The sequence below is a fragment of the Mandrillus leucophaeus genome, unplaced genomic scaffold (genome assembly GCF_000951045.1).
Source record: "Mandrillus leucophaeus isolate KB7577 unplaced genomic scaffold, Mleu.le_1.0 Scaffold935, whole genome shotgun sequence".
Classification (NCBI taxonomy): domain Eukaryota; kingdom Metazoa; phylum Chordata; class Mammalia; order Primates; family Cercopithecidae; genus Mandrillus; species Mandrillus leucophaeus.
This window is the reverse complement of record NW_012110197.1, coordinates 781,485-800,764: the sequence shown is the minus strand read 5'-3', so window position 1 is coordinate 800,764 and position 19,280 is coordinate 781,485. Positions and strand designations below refer to the sequence as shown.

The window sequence follows — 19,280 nt, the reverse complement described above, 5'->3', positions numbered from 1 at the left end:
AAACATTTTGTGAAGCGTCAATAATTTCAGCATTCTTCCACCCAAGAATCACAGTAAATTTGATGTTTGTGCTTCAATTTTAGCAGAATTCTTGTTGCTTGGATAGGGGCACTTTGCAAACTGATGTCTTATACTTCTTAGTGGCTTAAACTAGATCCTGTTTAGATATGTTATAACAACTTAGTATGAGTTTATTTTGGTGCAAAAAAGAATTTGAAATCCATGTATAGGTTTTTCTTAATATTCATTTTTCATGAACTTTTTGAAGACTTCTTGTATTTATTTACATAAATAAATGAATAAAATGGAGGAGGCATATTACATATGCTTTTTTTGTATCCTGGCTATGAAGATGGGCTAAGTCATCTGTAAGATGCCTTCAACTTCGAAGACACTCTCCCCTCAAGGCAAATATCAGTTCATCAAATCCTGTCAAGTTATAAATTGACTTGACTTCAGCATAATCCAAAACATATTTTGCTAAGTACTCTTGTTATCAGCTATATGAGATACCAGTGTACCAGTGCATTCAAAGGAAAATATATCTGTATTTTGATTTATCTGCAGTTATTTATTTGTTTATTTTTTGAGACAGAGTCTCACCCTTGTCACCCAGGCTGGAGCGCAATGGTGCAATCTCTGCTCACTGCAACCTCCTGAGTTCAAGCGATTCTCCTGCCTCAGTCTCCTGAGTAGCTGAGACTACAGGTATGCACCACCACACCTGGCTAATTTTTGTATTTTTAGTAGAGACAGGGTTTCACCATGTTGACTAGGCTGGTCTCCAACTCCAGCCTCAGGTGATCCACCCACCTCAGCCTTCCAAAGTGCTGGGATTACAGGTATGAGCTGCCACACCTGGCCTGATTTATCTGCATTTAATTCAAACAGTACACGTTTTGACTTGGTATGCTGAAATCGTTTTCGTGTATTCAGACCATTTCATAGGCTGATAGTTTACTCTAAAAATAGAATACAGCATCTAACAAATATTAGTCCTCAATGGAACAAGTGAGGTTGAAACTCGATCTAATGTACCAGGAAACCATCCCATGTGAGTGATATAGTGGCTTATAATAGGCTAAAGCTGAACAGTTTCTGATGACTGCTTGCTCAAAAGCAAGTCAATCAGTGAGTAATAGAGTTCAGAATCTTTATTCTCTGTTTTGTATCTGGACTGTGAACAACCCTTAATAAAGAGTGCATTCCTTTCTGCCAGAACTGCCCAATGGAAGACAGCAAGTTTATCTAGGCTTCTTATAAAAGCCAACTGAAACCTCCCAAGGGAGAGTCAGACCTCAGATCGTTGCATTAGGAGCTGAAAATTAGAGTGCCATTGGCTGTTGTTGCCATGGTAATCACTGCTGACCCTGCAGGTTCTTCCTCATGATAGCCTTCTCAACAGGTTCACTTCTACTGCTAAGGTGTGAGGTGTGTGTCTCTGCTTGTGGCAAAGTTGTCATATTTTACTCTAAATACAAAGTAAGAAGACAGGAGCCACCAATGTTGTGCACATAATAAATGTTAAATGAAGATTTTTGGGGTTGGATTGGGTGCATCAGGTTTGGAAAAAAAATCAGAGGTGTCAGTCACTATTCTCAAGATCTTCGTGAAGCCCCCGTTGTTGGCTGCTGTTTCTCTTGAACAGTTCCAATTGCTTTTTGGAGTAATCAGCAAATGGGTAAGGTTTGCAACTCTCCAATCCACAAAGTTCTGTAGGTGGCCAGAGAGGGGAAACTGTCCTTCTTTAGAATCTATTATGAGGCCTTTTTGGGGGAGGAACAGCATGGACTTAACAGGCTTCTGAGTACTCATTCTATTAGGTTGTCTGGTTTTGGGGAGTTGGTAGAGTACTAACTCTAGATTCTCTGATTTCTAGGAGCTGGTAGAGTACTAACTCTAGGTTCTGTGATTTCTGGGTACTGGCAGAGTAATTACTTTAGGTTGTCTGGTTTCTGGGGCCCTTCTTTGGGATTTTTATGCCCATCCAGGTGTGGAAGCTACTCAGTGGTAATAGTCTTAAAATCATCTTAAGATTTTCCAATCCTGAGATTTCCCCAAACCTAAACTGATATTAATAGTCTTGTCAGATTTTTGCCATGTGTTCATTGAAAAAATAATCTCCTTCATGTTAATGTATTACTTATGGAATTATTCTTTCCAAGAAGAAAGGAAATATAACACCCAAAGTTTTCAAGGTAGTTTAAGCATTTGTCTTAAGTTTTGTGTTTGCAAAATACTCTTCATTTGCCTCTCATTTATCCTTATGAGCCTAGCCACACCTGCCCCCAGTGAACATCTCAAATTTACTAAGAAATAAAAATTGAGTACAGGTGTTTTGCCTTGGGTATTGCTACCAGATTGTGTTTTTCTCCAGTGGAGAAGCAGATGTATTTAAAACTGCACTTAACACCTGAAAAACCGCTGTCCCAGAAGCTACTAAGTCCTTTGTGAAATCACAGTGAGGCTGAGGGCTGAACCACTGGTGGTTCTCCTACCCGGGGCTCTGCTTCATGCAGACATAAGTGAATCAGATGCCAGGGGGTTTCAGTTTACTGTAGGGGGTGTGTAAAAAGACATAAGATTATTTACTTAGGAAGTGTAGTGTGGGGACATCACCACAGACCAATAGTAAGAAGGTTGGTCTTGATGCTGGGCTCTTTTTCTAATAGTGCGGACTTGATCACATCATTAACCTCTCTTACCTGTAAAATGAAGACACCTGCCTTTCCTATGCCACAGGTGGTTGTATCAAATGAGGTAATGTTTAACATTTTTTGCAGCCTCTGAAGTACTTTGGAAACACACTATCTCCATTCTCCGAGGCCTGATCGTACACTGGCTGGAAATGGCATTTTCACATGTGCTTTTCCTGAGTCTAGGTTGTCAGGTGGATCTTTCTTAGGCTCCTCAGTTTGAACAAGCTGTCAGAGTGTATCAAAGAATACCAGATAGGAGGAGAAAGAAAAATAATAGCTTAAAAAAAAAAAAAAGAGGGGAAAAAAGAGTAGGCACTCCCCTCCACCCACTCTCTGGTTCCATTCAGCACACTGACTTCATTCAGCAGTTTTTTTCCTGCTCTGTATGCAAAGACAGAGCCTCTTATGAGAACTTGGATGAACAGTGGAGTATAAACACTCATTTAAAAATAAATCCAGATGTAGTTGGCTGCAGCCATCTGACAGAACCCTGATTCTCTCTTCAATAATGCCATTCATTTGTACCACATTAATTCAGGGCTCTTAATAATTTCTCCAGGGTAAGTCTGAAGTTTACTTTGTTTTATCTATGAAGAAAGGACCCACAGAGCAAATGAATAGTATAAATACGTTTGCTAGGACACATTTAGCCTGCTTGAGAGGAAGGGCCATTTTCGAATGCCTTACTTGCATCTATTTGCATCTTAACTATCTACTGATTATGAGTGATTCTAGTCATTAAAGCAGTCCTAGGAGGATTTCTTCTTGGTGATGTTTTATTAGCATTTAATTTGAACTCTAATAAAACTCCATTTTTAAAAACTCACCCATAATTCAATATTGTCACACATCTTCCTTCCATCGTTATAAATTTGTTGTAAGGCATTATTGTAATTAATTACATGCCCCCAAATCCCTTGCATATCATCTGGTACAATTACATCCTTTTGAAAAAGATTTTCCATTTTCCTTTAGTTTCTTAAGATTAAAGTGTCCTGACACATAAATGGCATCACTAAGGCTTGAACTTAGAGAAGAGCTGCCTGTAAGAAACCAACTGGGAAGGAATGTAATTAGTTATTTCTACTATGACTAGTTTCCAGCCCAAGATAGAGGCCAACTTCTTCTTAGATTTCTGTAATTGCATAAACTAGACCTTATTCATAAAACAACTTCTGTACCATGCTTCAGATATAGTGAATACTAAGTATTTAATGAATTAAGGCATGAGTGCACATCTTTTGGGTTTTCCTTTGTCTTTCATGTAGACACCTTTTAATATCAAGCAGTCTGTATTATAATAGGAACTCTGCAAGAAGATCGTATTGAAAGCGGTGTGTTCAACCCATCCATCCACTCATTTTTCAAATATTTTGAGGGACACTTATGGACCAACCAGACCTAAAGGTCAGAGGAAGTCTATGCCTCTGTACATCTCACATTTAGTGTTCAAGCCACTTAATCTTTAAAACTGAGATTGATACATTCTACAGTCTTTGCCTCTTACTATACTTTGAGTTGCTATGTGCCTGGTTCAAATCCTTTCCCAGTCATCCTCCTATGGTTATTGCTTTATGCCTAACTAGACCACTATTACAACAAAGCAAATGCTCTGGGCATAGCTCATCCCTCTTTATGTTTGTGTCTAATTTTTCACTTTGATGTACTTCTGTCACATTTTGAATATCTGCGGTACTAGGGATCTACACTTCTAAGTAAATAAAGTAGCTTTGTACCAAAGGTAACAGCTAATATTTTTATTATTTATGTTACATATACATGTTACATTTTATTATTTATATTACATATGTTTAGCATATATTAGCTGTTAGAAGAGTGCCTAGCATAGAGCTCTTAGAAGAGTGCCTAGCATAGATAGAGCAAACGATAAAAAGCATGGATGCATGCATCTAAGAGCATCTATGAAATGAGTATTTTTATTATTCCCATTTTACAGGTAAGAAAACGGAGTCACACAAGGATATATTTGTGTAACACAATTTCAAAAAGCAAACTCTTGCTCTTGTTAATGGTAAGGCCTTTTTGGCATTCCATATTTGTGAACTATATTGATAGGTGATCTCATTTGATCTGATACATCCCTCCCTATTTGCTCACATGGAAGAAGTGAGACAGATGAAGGTGAGTCTCTGCTTTCAGCAGCTCTGCAGGTTAAGGACTGTATAAGCACTTGAACCCAGGACTTCTGAATCCTGGTCTTGGCCTCTTCCCTCAGAAACAAGCTGCCTTTCTTTTGCTGGTCTGGCCAGTAGATCTGTACTAAAGATGCGGACCTCTTAAACTGAATGGGAGATTTGGAATTATGGGGACCTGAAACAGTTAATGGAGGAGTGTTATAATAGAACATGCTTCATAGCCAGTCCATGTAGTCTAGGATCTAGAGTATTCCAAATAAACACCAACTCCTAATTTATTTTTTGCTCCTGTGTTGAATTTATATCTAGAATATGGTCTTGACATCTCTAGAGCAAAAAGTCAGGTCTCTCACAAAAGAATCAGTACTAATTGGGAAATAAATCACAGTTTGCTACAGCTAAAAGGGAAAAACTCCCACAAATTTATCTGTCATTTTGATTTGTTCTTTCATCCTTTTAGTACATTTTCAGGGTCTCAAAGAAGCTCATCTATCTGTGAAGGTGCTCATGGAAGCATCTTGTTTTACATATGATGAAAATGGAGAGAGCACTTCTTTTGACAGGAAACTTCACTTCTTGTTACTGAAAACCGTCACAACAGTCATTATGTCTGGCTTTCAGCGATTTCCTGGAGTTAGGAGAACAATAGACAGTTAAAATGGCAATGTCAACAGCATTCTGGGGTTTTATAATGAGTACCAAGGGAAATTTTTTCTCTTGAGTTTGTAAGAAAAAAGTAGGAGGAATATTTGGGAAGCTGGGGATAATGTGGAAATGAAGGGCAATGCTCTATTTTTTTAATGGAGCATTCTTTCTAACCTTTGTAAGCTGAAAAAAATTTTATACCATGGTTTCCATATTCTTGTTGTTGAGTTGCCAGTGAGGAAGAGACGTTTCTCTTGGGTTGTTCCTCTCTGTAGGTCAGATCAGCCCCTGAAAAGACAACATTTGCAGCTTTCTGTACTTTTCTTTGATTAAACATCAATTAGAATTTTTGGATCCAGGTTTTTAACTCTTGTTATATATGTACAGTGCTTCTGGGGCTTGTAGTTTCTAATTTAGCAGCAGGAGTTACTTCTCTTTTCACTCTACCTCCAAAAAAAAAGATGACTCAAGCATTAGGAATACATTTTTTGGCTTATTGTATAATTCAATGTGTATTTGGATTTGTACAATTTTTAATCTTAATTTACGTAGCCCTAATGTGATTTCTAATTTTTAATTAAGTTTTTGAGATACTAATGTCTAACACATTAAAAGTATAAACTTCATAAACAATTTATGGGACCTGCTGTTTTCATTTCTGTAGTTTCTTGCTTTCTGCTAGAGCTGTGGATGGTTTTAAAGACCCCTGTATTAGTTACGCAGGGATACGTGAATGGTAAAAATAACCTGCTATCTTTCTTTTTTTTTGAAAATCTAATAATACAAAGGCAATTATGAATTGTTAACATGTTTTTAAAATATGAGTTTTTAAAATACGAACATTCCTTGTTTTAAAAATTGGTCAACATTTTAAGATGCTATACAGTGGAAATAAAAGTCTTCCTTCCTATTGTTTCAGTCCTAAATGTCATTCCTTAAAGGTAACCACTGTTAAATCTCTGCAAATTCTACCAGAAATGACCTAATGTTCTGTTTGTATACAATCACACATACACATATACATAAATACCTATACACATATAACACACATCTATGCTTATATGTGTATGTATGGATAAATATATGGATTCTCTTGTGGATAGGTTAGTGATATATCTTAGACATCTGTTCACATCAGTATGTATAAATCCATTTCATTTTTAATGGCTATATTGTATTCCATTGCATCAGTTTGCCATAATTTAGCTTGCCTACTGTTTATCAACATTTAGATTTTTCCAGTTTTATCTTGTTGCAAACAATGCTGCAATAAACATTCTTGTATATATCTTTTTGCATTTTTGTCAATATATTTGTAGGATACAAAGCCAGGGAATTGCTGGTAAAAGAGGGTGTCCATTTTTAGCATCACTAAATATTGGCAAATTGTCCTCCAAAATGGCTGCCCTAATTTATACTTCCATCAACAGTGTAGAAGAATGTCGTGTTTCTCCACACCCTTGTCAACACTGAATATGACAAAAATTTTAGTTTGTAAATATAATCAGTGAAAATAGTATCTTATTTTAATTGACATTCTATTGCTGCTGTATTTAAGGTTCATTTCAGCAAATGCTTACTGAGCACTTACTGTGTGTCATCACTGAGATAGGAAATGGCAATCAAAAATTGTCCTTGTTCTCGAAGGGCCATGGAAGTGAATAAGAAGCCTCTTTTTGGAAGAAATTCAAAGGTTGCAAAGATAGAAAAATGGGTCTTTTGCATCCTACCAGCAGGAAATAGTTGTCTAATAAAAGATAGTGTCCACCCATGTCAACTTTCAGGTCTGTTGCTGGCCTAAATTGGCAACTCTCTGCTTCTGCAACAGTGGCCTTGCTTTCATTTTGGAAGACAGTTGGCGGCAGGTAGGAGTAGAAATGCCTATCTAGTAGCTTTAGTTTTTCTCCAGGACCTGACTTGAGTATCTCACTGGTTGTTTTTGGGAGAAAGCACCTGCTGTTGGCTTCTGTTCTGAAAGGACACAACGCAAGCATGGAATCCATCAGCAGAGCAAGCCAAGAGCTCAATAAACTATTTATTCATTGTTCAAGCTTCTCCACCTATATGGATTATTAGAAGAAGTATTTCATCTTAGGGTACCCAGATTAGATTATAGACACTTCAAGTATTTCTTTAGAATTCACTGAGGGGAAAAAATATGGAAAGCAGCATCAGTCATTTGGGACCGTGTTGGTTCCTGATACCAAAATAACCTTAATGAATAAACTACAATCTGTAAGTTAAAATATCTGGTTTCCAGCCTGTTAAATAAAAACCAGAAGGGTTGAAGTACATGGCAAAATGAGATAAACCTGGTTTTCTGAGTGGAGGCAGCTATTGATAATTTTACTTTTCTTATAGCTGAAGAAGGAGATTTGAGGTTCTCTGAGAATTAAAATTCCTCTGGAGTTAGCCCAGGGTGGGACCCTGAGAGCTGTCTACTCGTGCCGTTGCCTCAAGCCTGTGGACATTTTTTCATCCTGGGGCAAGAAGAGGCTCCAGTTTGCCTAACTGCTGTGTGTGTTCCAGGCCAGTGTCCAATGAGGCTGACTTGGCAGCTGCCCTTTCCACGGCCAGCCAGCCAGCCAGCCAGCCCCTGAGTGTGTTTTAAAAGATAAGCAACAAAAAGCCAACCGCTTTTAGAGGGACTGGAACAGGCTAGTAGTTGCTAGGCAAGTTAAAGTAATTCAGTGTCCTTGCCAAACGTCTGCCAGGCAAATAGGGAACTTTCAGGGAAGGGGAGTGAGATGGTGGTGTGTGTTGGTTGCCATAGGAATGTTTCCCTGATTGGAACAAGACCACAGAGTGGGGAGAGCAAGACGGCAGCATCTACGGTTCTTTCTGCTTGGGAATGGGAACCCAGAGTGGGCAGTAGAGCGGAGGCAAGCCGTGCAGAGGCAGGAGCAGATGAGACCCTAGATGCCATGTGAAGCTAAACATGTGGGGAAAAGAAAGAGCAGATTAACTCAGGACAATTATGTGGGGAGCTCTTATGCTACTCTGAAGATCTGAGACTTGTTGGAGAATTTACAATCCCGAATTAACTCAGGGAGAATTCCAACTAGACTCTGAAATGAATTAGATGGAGATTTAAAATAGGGCAATTTAGTGGGAAAAGATACTTAATTTGAAGGTAGGTATTTTGTATTTATGTAAATATTATGTCAGAGTATGTCTTTTAGCTCTTAAAGGTAGTAATTAAATATTTGTTCATGAATTATAGTGCTATATTTATCAAGTTCTGATTTATAGGGGAAAAAAGCACAGTTGATCAAATTGTGTGAAACCTTGGACCTTGAAGAGTCCCTCTGATGTGGGCTTACTGCCGCATTAACAAGCACCCTGTGCATCTGGTGGCAGCTTCCAGAATGACAGCTGAGGGTCTGAATGGAAATAAGTGACTTTTAGCAAACGTTGAACCTTGAATGTGCTATTTAACCTCTCTGATTAATTGATTACCGAGCTCCGAGAATGAGAGGGGATGTAGCTATCCCCTATCTCATTTAAATGGTGTGAGCATGGATGCTGTTCTCATTTGAATACAATTTTGGGGGTGGGTGGGGGTGGTATCAGATTATAGGGTACATGCTATGATAACGACAGGCTTAATTATCAGTCAGTCAATATGGTTTAGAACGAAGGTTTTCTTTTAGATCACAATCTTAAGGAACCTTTCTTTAACGGATAAAGTTTTACTTGTGCATATGAAGTGTATATATAAATTTACCATTTGCCGTATATTTGATTCATGTTCAGAGGGTATTTAAAATAGTATCTTATTCAGAATGTATATGTTGGGATTATATATTGCTGTTTCTTTCCTTTTTATGTGGTTTCTTTTTGTGGTCATGTAAAAGAAGACTAAAGGGATTTGATATTTAGTGTCAAATATTTGAATTATAGTCACTGTTTTGTTTCAGGGCTGTTTCTCTCTATCAGTTCCTTTGATCTGGAACTCCGATGTCGTTTTTACTTTACAATTGACCACATGCTGGCTGACTGACATCAATTAAATAATCTGAGGCAAATTTTAAAACCAAATGTCTAATTTTAATTTACTGAGAGAGTATAATCTAATAAGAAAGACTATCCTTGGGCTCTTCACATGGTGAACCCTAGTGTGATTTTGACAAAGAAGCCCAAGAATGTACTACTACAATCTTTTCTAAGAAAAAGGAAAAAAAAAAAAAGTGGTGTTCTGGCCGGGCACAGTGGCTCATGCCTGTAATCGCAGCACTTTGGGAGGCCAAGGCAGGTGGATCATGAGCTCAGGAGTTCAAGACCAGCTGGGCCAATATGGTGAAACCCCGTTTCTCCTAAAAAAAATACAAAAATTAGCCGGGTGTGGTGGCATGCGCCTGTAGTCCCAGCTACTTGGGAGGCTGAGGCAGGAGAATCACTTGAACTTGGGAGGCGGAGGTTGCAGTGAGCCGAGATAGTGCCACTGCACTCCAGCCTGGGTGACAGAGTGAGACTTTGTCTCAAGAAAAAAAACAAAAACACAAAAAAGGTGGTCTTATCTAGACCTTCCAGAATCTAGAGTAGCATTGTCCAGTGAAAATGTAATATAAACCTCAAGTATGAGCTTTATATGTAATTTTAAATTTTCTAGTAGCCGCATTAAAAATAAAAGGAAATATGAAATTAATTTTAACAATATATTTTTGCGTTGCTTAATATATTCAAGATATTATTTCAACATGTACAGTTGTCCCTTGGTGTCCATGGAGGACTGGTTCCAGGACTCCCCACAGATACCGAAATCTATGGATGCCCAAGTCCCTTATATAAAATGAAGTATTTGTATATAACCCGTACACACCCTCCCATGTATTTTAAATCATCTTTAGATTACTTAAAATACTTAATACAATGTAAATGCTATGTAAATAATTGTTGTGCTGTATTATCTGTATTTTTTGTTGTATTTTTTATTTATTTAAAAATATTCTTACTGGACAGTTGGTTGCATATGTAGAACCATGGATATGGAGGATTGACTGTAATTAATATAACTATTAATGAGATATTTTGCATTTTTAAAATACAAAGTCTTGAAAGTCCTATTGAGATGTGCTGTAAGCATATTTTACACTTAACAGCATATCTCAATTGGGACACTGAAATTTCATGGACAATACTCGATCTGTACTTAGATTAAAACTTACAGTAGAGAAAGTAGATTCACATACCCAAGTCATTCCAAACATGCATATCAGTTGTTTTGTCCAGTAAATGAATCAGTGTCCATTTCTAAATTTAAATTTAACTTTAATTAAAATTAAATAAAATTTAAAATAAAATTCAGTTTCTTATTCACACTAGCCACGTTTTAAGTACTCAGTAACCACCTGTGGAGTGGCTGCCATGTTAGACAGCACAGAAAGGACTGCTTTCTCTAGCCTTTTCCTTCACTCCCACATGTCTCAGATTGGAAGACCTGTGTGAGAACTCTGATGGGAAGAGAATCTCATTTTGTAAGTGTGGAACCACAGACAAAGAGTTGACGTTCTTAAAAGGAAGTTTCCATTCAGTCTATATTAGAACCTGCCTGGCAAGGAGTTATCTGTCTGGTAGACCACACTATCTCCACCCTTGTTCCTAAATACACCCCTCATTGTCTCCCCAACAGATAAAGTCATGCCAACCTTGACAGTCTGCCTCCCTCAGGCTCCCCTTGTCCTCCACTCCAGGCTGGCTCATTTCCATTATGTCAGTGTATTTCCTGGTTATAGGCCCCCTTTATCTTTCTCATTGTTTCAATTTCCACATTTGGCCTTAATTTCTAGGATACCTTAGTGCAGCATTCAAATGTTTAAATTCCAGTTTAGTTCTTAATTAAGATCATGTATATCAAGGTCAATGTTGTTGATTTATGTTAATTTGAATAAGAAACATTTCCTTTGCCCCTTGCTCCAGATTTCTAGAGTGGCTGGGCTGAGAAACTTTACTTCCTGTTCACCTAGGTGGGTATCTTGCTTTGGGCAAATCAGGGTTCTTGAATATAATCACTCTGTGGTGAATCAGACCTGTGAACCTTAAAGAACTTATCTGTTCCCTAGAGAGGAAGAATTAAGAAATATCAGGTGGATGGATAAAGATTTAGCCTTGTCAGTAGTTTTGCCCCACACCTTGCTTGGGTCTGAAACTTGGTTGGCACATAGTATAACAGTAACTCTATCACTCATAGGTTAAAGAGCACAGAAGTCTGTCATTTTCTGTTGGGTACCTGGCACTTGCAAGGGACATCACTGATAAAATTCATCCTGCTCTGTTTTGAATATATCAGGTGAAAAGCACTTACATTGCTTTTTCAGGTCTGGAGAATGATGACCTAGGAATGGGCCCTTGTTCAAGACAGTTGCAAGTCCTCCTTTAGCAAGAAAGTTAGCTTGGAAATTAAGAAATAAATATTTGACCTGTCAAATCATTTTAAATTAACGTGAATAGAAATGCATATTGTGCTCCTTCCTCATTACCATCAGAATCAAGTCATTTTAGAGACCGCTAAGGCTTTGTGGAAAGAGGATCTTTATTGCCTGTAAACCTTGGATGCCAGTCCCAAGTCTGTTGGCTGCAAGGACTGTGACATCAAGAAAGCCACTGAATTGTTCTTGGCCTCACTTCTCACCTGTCAAGTGAGAACATTACACTAGATGATCTTAAGTCCTTTTGGTCATCACATAGTTTGATCATCTCCTCTAATCCCATGGTTTCTTGGGTGAAGAAACAAAGGCCTGCAAAGTTGCTTCCTAAGATCCCACAGCAAGTGTGAGGCACATGCTCTGTCTACTTCAGGAAGCTTCCTTGTTCACTTAGAGGTTAAGCTTGAACCAAATAAAAATACCTAGAGGGATAGCTGATTCTCTGTTCTTCCCATAATGTCATTTTGTCTGCTCATATATTGAGGTTGTTGGCCAAACATCTAAAATCTGTAGGTCACCTGTTAATTTTTTGCCTCCTTAATCTAGCCGGCCAGTAATTCAGGTCAGATACCTCTCTGGCATAAAGTCCCCAGTGACCTCCTATTTAAAACAAAACAGGCTGGGCACAGTGGCTCACGCCTGTAATTCCAGCACTTCGGGAGGCTGAGGTGGATGGGTCACTTGAAGCCAGGAGTTCGAGAACAGCCTGGCCAACATGGTGAAACCCCATCTCTACCAAAAATACAAAAATTAATTGGGTGTGCCATCATGCACCTGTAATCCCAGCTATTCAGGAGGCTGAGGCACAAAAATCGCTTCAATCTGGGAGACAGGGGCTGCAGTGAGCTGAGATCACACCAGTGCACTCCAGCCTGGGTGACACAGCAAAACTCCGCAACCCCTCCGCCAAAAAAAAACAAAAAAAACCACGAAACACTAAATTAGTTCTTTGCTAGTGAAAATGCATGGTAACAAAAGAAAAAGCAGTAGCTGGGATGCAGAGTTAAATTTGCTCAAATATTTTCCGTTAAAATAATGACTACAATAAACAAAGAAACCCAGAGAGGGCCCCAGTAGCTGCTCTGGTTGGAGGCCCACTTTCAAGTGTTGGAGCATCACTCGTGGGCAGGAAGCAGAACCTGAATTTCTTGGGAAGGCTTCTTTTACCTGGAGCAAACCCTGGGACTTTCATTCTCCTTTAGCCTGTCATTCAATGAAAAAGGTCAAGAGTGCCAAGGAAAGGAAATTTGTTGATTGTCTATTATATACCAGGCATGCTAAGTATTTTATATATAGTGGCTCATTTAATTCTGTAGCCACTCTGTCAATAAATAGGTATTATTTCCATTTCACAGATCAATAAAAGTTGTGTAGCTTGTCTAGGGTTACACACTAAGTGATCAGGGATTTTATTTAGCTCTAAAGTCTGATTACTTTCTACTAATAGCCAATAGCAGATAATATGTAGAGCCCAGTGATTTCATTTTGGTTCTACTGAATTTGAGGACACTGATATCACTCTGTTGGCACCAACATAAATTACAACCTAAAATGAAAGGTGGATACAGTAATTGAGTAAATTTTGTTAACAAGCAGAGGCTGTTAACCTGCATCAGTGATCTTTTGAAGACATTAAAAGCAAAAATAAAAGGATTTTTTTTTCAAATAATATATTTGCATAGATATCCACTAATCAGCGCAAGTGGCAAAAGTTGTGTGAATCCTAAGTCAAATTTAACTTTCAGAAGTGGTGCTTGCGCTTTTTGGGTAAAACACAGTGCCGTCATTTTGATTTTTAAGAAATCCTGCTGTTTGGGCTTGTGGTTCTGTCTTTTATCCTTTGGGTAAATTAGGGGATGATATTTGCATTCAGTGTCCCTCCTGTTCCAGTTAATTGGTGCTGCATAACAAACCACTCCAAAACTTAATGTCAGCAACAACCATGTGAATTTGACTCATGAATCTGCAATCTGGCTGGGGCTCAGCAGGGACAGCTCATCTCTGCTCCACTCACATCAGCTGGGTTGGCCTAGAGGCTGGGGGTTGGAATCATCTGAAGCTAGCTCACTTACATGTCTGGAGCCTAGCTGGGAAGACATAACAGCTGGGATCCTCAGGCATCTCTGTTTGTGGTCTCTCCAGCATGATAGCTTCAGGGTAGACAGACTTCTGTACCAGTTCACTGCTCAGCACATGACCCAAGAGAAAGAAAAGCAGGAACCTTTCATGATCTACCTTAGGAAATCAGAGAGCATCACTCCACTATGTTCTATTAAACTAAAGCAGTTGCAAAGGCCACTTAAGTTCCATGGGAGTAGAAATAGATTCCATCTCTTGATAGGGAAGTGAAAAGTTTCTCAAGGAGTCTTGCAGTGGCCACTGTTGGAAAATACAGACTGCTACACAGATATATGAGACTGCAGGTAATGTGCTGGTGTCCAAACCAGATGCATCTCTGGGCCTTTGTGTCCCGACCAAGGGAGTATATTGGCATTAAAATGGAATATAATCTATCCATTATAATTTAACTGACATAATTTATACTTTTCAAGAAAATCATCTGAAAATTTATGACTGTCTACTATTAAAAAGAAATTACTTGTGGAACACCAATGGATTAGGCTAATGAGGTAGATAGTTGAGTCCCTAAATTTTTCATCATTTTTGAGCTGGTATCTGTTTAGTGTTCCTGAACTGTCATCAGATTTCTGCTTTTCTACCTTGTGTGCAGAGGTAAACAGCTGAATATTTATGTAAACAGCTTTGTGTAGAAACTTTTCCATTTAAAACTAAAAAGGGAAGGCAATTGCACTTAAGATTGAATGTTTCCTGAAGGGGTTGTTTCAGCATTTTACAGCAGCTGCTGCCTCCTCTTATGGAGATGAAATTATTATTCAAGACACATTTCTCAAAGTTTGCAAAATTAGTACAAGCACACCTTATTTTATTATGCTTAACTTTATTGTGTTTTGCAATTTTTGTAAATTGAAGGTTTGTGGCAACCCTGCATTGAGCTAGTCTATCAACACCATATTTCCAACAGCATGTGTTTGATTCATGTCTCTGTGTCACATTTTGGTAATAAAATATTTCAAACTTTTAAATTTTATTATATCTAGTATGGTGATCAGTGATCTTTGATGTTACTACTGTAGTTGTTTTGGGGTACCATGAACCATGCCCATATAAGACAGCAAATTGATAAATGTTATGTGTGTTCTGACTACGCCACCAACCAACTGTTCTACTTCTGTCCCTCTCATTGGGCTTCCCTATTCCCTGAGACACAACAATATTAAATTCGACCAATTAATAACCCTAAAATGGCCTTTAAGTGTTGGAAGGCTTGTTGAAAGCCTACAGGTCAAAACAAAAGCTAGGCCTCTTGCATCAGCTAGACAAGTTAGGAATGCAAAGCAAAAGTTCTTGAAGGAAACAAACAAACAAACAAACAAAGTTCTTGAAGGAAATTAAAAGTGCTACTCCAGTTAACACATGAATGATAAGAAAGCAAAATAGCCTTACTGCTGATAGGGAGAAAGTTTTAGTGGTCCATATATATATAGAGAGTGAGAATTTATAGAAGATAGATAGACAGATAGATAATATATTGAGAGAAGATTAAATCAGTCACAACATTCCCTTAAGCCAAAGCCTAATCCAGAGTAAGGTACTAACTCTTCAACTCTCTGAAGGCTGAGAAAGGCAAAGAAGCTGCAGAAGAAAAATGGAAAGCTAGCAGAGGTTGGTTCATTAGGTGAGAGGAAAGAAACCATCTCCATAACATAAAAGTACCAAGTGAAGCAGCAAGTGCTCATGGAGAAGCTGCAACAAGTTATGCAGAAGATCTAGCTAATATCATTAATGAAGATGGCTACACTAAACAACAAATTTTCGGTGTAGATGAAATAGGCTTCTGTTGAAAGAAGATGCCATCTAGGGCTTTCATAGCTAGAGAACAGAAGTCAGTGCTTCACAGGGCAGGGTGACTCTCTTGTTAGGGGCTAATGCAACTGATGACTTTAAGTTGAAGCCGGTACTCATGTACCATTCTAAAAGTTCTAAGGCCCTTAAGAATGATGATAAACTATTATTGCTTGTGCTTTATAAATGGAACAACATAGTCTGGATGACAACACATCTGTTTATAGCATGGTTTACTGAATGTCTTAACCCCACTGTGGAGACTCACTGCTCAGAAAAAGAAGATTCCTTTCAAAATATTATTGCTCATTGACAATACACATGGTCACCCGAGAGCTCTGAGGGGGATGTACAAGGAGATTCTTGTTGTTTTCATGTCTGCTAATGCAGCATTCATTCTGCAGCTCTTGGATCAAGGAATAATTTCAACTTTTAAGTCTTATTATTTAAGAAATTCATTTAATAAGGCTGTAATTGCCATACATAGTGATTATTCTGATGGATCTGAGCAAAGTAAATTGAAATCCTTCTGGAAAGGATTCAGCATTCTAGATGCCATTAAGAACATTCATGATTTATGGGAAGAGGTCAAAATATCAACATTAACAGGAGATTGTAAGAAGATTCCAATCTTCATGGATGACTTGGAACGGTTTAAGATTTCAGTGGAGGAAGTCACTGTGGATATAGTGGAAATAGCAGGAAAACTGGAATTAAAAGTAGAGACTGAAAATATGACTGAATTTCTGCAATCTCATGATAAAACTTGAAGGAATGAAGAGTTGCTGCTTATGGATAAGCAAAGAAACTGGTTTCTTGAGATGGAATCTACATTGGTGAAGGTGCTGTGAACATTGTTGAAATGACAACAAAGGATTTAAAATATTGCATAAACTTAGTTGATGCAGCAGCAGCAGGGTTTGAGAGTGTTGACTCCAATTTTGAAAGAAGTTCTGTGGGTAAAATGCTATCAAATAGCATCACATGCTACAGAGAAATCTTTTATGAAAGGAAGAATCAATCGATGTGGCAGACTTCATTGTTTTAAGAAATTGCCACGGCCACCCCAAACTTCAGCCACCACCCTGATCAGTCAGCAGTCATCAACATCGAGGATCCTCTACCAGCAAAAAGGTTACAACTCACTGAAGGCTCAGATGATCATTAGCATTTTTAGCAATAAATTGTATTTAATTAAGATATGTAGTGTTTTAGACATGTTATTGCACACTCAATAGACTACAGTAGTGTAAACATAACTTTTATAGGTACTGGGGAACCAGAAAATCTGTTTGACTCACTTTATTGTGATACTCACTTTATTGTGGTAGTGTGAAACTGGACCTGCAACATCCCTGTGGTAGGCCTATAAGGGAGATCATATGCTGTTTATCTTTCTGTGCCTGGCCTGTTCACTTAACGTAATGCCCTCCATGTTCATGTTCATCCATGTTGTAAAGTGGCAGAGTTTTCTTTTTTAAGGCTGAATACTATTCCCTTATATATATACATTCCCTTATATATATACATACTCACATTTTATTTGTGCATTCAAGTTACCTTTTAAAAATGTATTTCTAATATTGCATTGTAAGTGAATGTTGGTATACCAGTCCTTTGCAATTTATTGAGGTTTTCTTTATAGCTTAGTCAGTTTTCAGAGTTAATATTTCACTACTTATTGTATTCAATATTCTATATATGTTCTATACATCTCAAAGTTAATTATGCTATTTAAATCTTTTTATCTTTACTGACTTTTTTTATCTGCTGAAGCTATCAATTACTAGGAGAGTTGTATTGCAGTTTGTCCCTCTGGTGATGGATTTGTTTATTTCTCTTAATTCCATATGTGACATAATAAGAAATATATATTTGGTCACTGCCCTCAGTTTCTGACATAGAGCTCCTAAAATGCTTGTAATTTCCTGAGTAATAGGGGTGCTTATCAATGTTTTTTCTTTCCCCCGTCTCTTCTTGCTGTCCCTTGCCTTTTTAAAATTATTATTATTTTTATGATAAAAGATTTTTTTTATTTCAACAGCTTTAGGAGTACGAGTGGTATTTTTGGCTACCTGGATGAGTTGTAGAGTGGTGAAGTCTGGATTTAGTGTAACTGTCACCTGAATAGTGTGCATTGTACTCAGCAGGTATTTTTTCATCCCTCAGCCCCGTCCGAACCTCCCCTCTTCTGAGTCTCTAGTATCCATTATACCACTCTGTCTGCCTTTGCGTACCCATCTTGCTGTCTTTTGAATTGATAGTCTTTCTTCCCCACTCCAAGTCCCCTCTGCCTGTTCAGAGGTTGTTTGCTCTATGTCTATCTACTTCCTTAGTAGCTGCTCCTGCTATTTTAACAGGCATCCTTAAAAAAAAAAAAAAATCTCTGTTTGAATATGTTACCACTCATGCTCCAAAATTTGAAGACATATCTCTCTGGCTTTTCTATTTTTCCTCCACAAATTACACGTGTTTCTTATAGTTTGAAACAATGTTTTCCTTTTCCCATCTATTATCAGTATCTTCTCTCATTGTTACTTTCCTCCATTTTGAGGTTTTCATCTGCTATCATTTTTTTTTTTTCTTTCTGCAGTACGTACTTTAGAATTTCCTTTGGGTCTTTCTCTCTTCTAATAGCAAACTCCATAGTAGACATCAGTGATATAGAGATAAGTAAGGCTCACTCCCATACAATATGTAATTGCAATGTAAACTGAGTACAAAATTAGAGGTTAGGACAAAGTGTTGAGAGCACAGAGAATAGAGACTAACTCTAGAAAGTGAGAAGAGCATCTCAGGAACAGTAAGTGTATACAGAATTGTGGAAGGCTATGAGTATATTCATGGAACATTCATCAGCTCAGTGGGCTGGAGCTTAGGCACGGGTTGGTGCCAGATGGAGCTAGAGAGGTGAATTAGCTAGATGGTGGTCTGTGAAGAGCCTTAAATGCCAAATTGAATGCAACAGGGAATTGGGAGAGGCTTTAGGCTGGGGAGTGGCATGATTAGATGCATTATTTAGAGGTAAACTGTGTGACTGCATGGAGAGCCATGAGCTGCAATAGTCACCTGAGAGGAAGCTGAGTAACTAAAGCAAGGCAAAGCAAGGATAATGAAGAGAAGAAAAGAAATTTTGAAAGATATTCATGACGTAAAATCTTAACAGATTCAAAGCAGACAGCACTGGAGGATGTACTCCAGGGATTCTAATTTAGAGGACCAGCAGGCTTGAAAGCACAGGAAGGAGTGCTCATGTTTGGGAGTGGAGGGAGGGTGGCATTAGAGAGAATGAGTTTAGTGTGTAGCATAAAACATTTTATGTGTCTTCAGGACAAATGGTGTGTTGGTTTTAGAAGAATTAATATTTGAGATATTAGGGGGGATATCTATGTGCTGAGAACTCTGCAACATTTTCTGATTATATTGGACTG

General features: G+C 38.1%; 1 protein-coding gene across 2 annotated transcripts in view; it reads left to right on the top strand.

The window, feature by feature from the left end:
* Nucleotides 1–3,082: 3,082 nt before the first annotated feature.
* Nucleotides 3,083–19,280, top strand: part of TMEM108 (transmembrane protein 108) — a 255,273-nt gene continuing 239,075 nt past the window's right edge. The window contains exons 1-2 of one of the 2 annotated variants that reach the window (XM_011970229.1): nucleotides 3,083–3,259; nucleotides 4,657–4,731. The gene's annotated coding sequence lies outside the window, so the exon portion shown is untranslated. Of the gene's footprint in view, nucleotides 3,260–4,656; nucleotides 4,732–8,304; nucleotides 8,634–19,280 lie in introns of those variants that run through there. The other variant, XM_011970230.1, reaches the window with a different exon arrangement.